This window comes from Prosopis cineraria, unplaced genomic scaffold (assembly GCF_029017545.1).
Source record: "Prosopis cineraria cultivar Desert tree isolate PC_DT_omini unplaced genomic scaffold, ASM2901754v1 PC7, whole genome shotgun sequence".
In the NCBI taxonomy this organism is placed as follows: domain Eukaryota; kingdom Viridiplantae; phylum Streptophyta; class Magnoliopsida; order Fabales; family Fabaceae; genus Prosopis; species Prosopis cineraria.
This window is the reverse complement of record NW_026555338.1, coordinates 27,474,408-27,475,098: the sequence shown is the minus strand read 5'-3', so window position 1 is coordinate 27,475,098 and position 691 is coordinate 27,474,408.

Genomic DNA, 691 nt, shown 5'->3' with positions numbered 1-691 from the left:
GGACTTTCACTAGTTCTCAACAGGAATGCGCATTGTGTCAAAGTTTTTATTCGCCCCGGGACCTGGGTCATTTGTGGTATTTTAAGGTTTTTGCAGTTGTGTCATACTTTTACAATCAATATTGAAGAATAGAGATGCTCTTGTGGTTAAATCTTAAATAAAATTGTCCTCAATACTTCTGAGCCACTTAAAAAAAAAATCACTTAAAATACACATTTGATTTTGTAACTTTATAACAGGTTTTAATTTAATGCTTTAATTTTATAGAATAATTTTTCAATTTTTATTCCTAATACTGTTAATTTCAAATGTATTTGTATGTCAATAATTTTTATTTTAAAAAATTAAATTTAATATGTCAAGATAATATTTTATTAATATTTAAAAGTTTAATATAAAAATTTCTTGTTGATAAAATTAACTTTGGGTTAAAGAACTGAAAAAATATTTTATAAAATTAAAGAATTAAAATAAAATTTTATATAAAATAAAAAAGTTAAAGGTACATTTTAACAAAAAAAAACTCATAACAATCTCAATCACCTCTAATGTGTAGAAAGAAGTGAGTTACTCGATAGTTGAATACTTTTTATGTTAAAAAATATAATTTATTTTTTGAGAAGTTAAAAATTTATAAATGTAATGCATTAATTATTATTTTTAAAAAATACATCTAATGAATAAATTATTT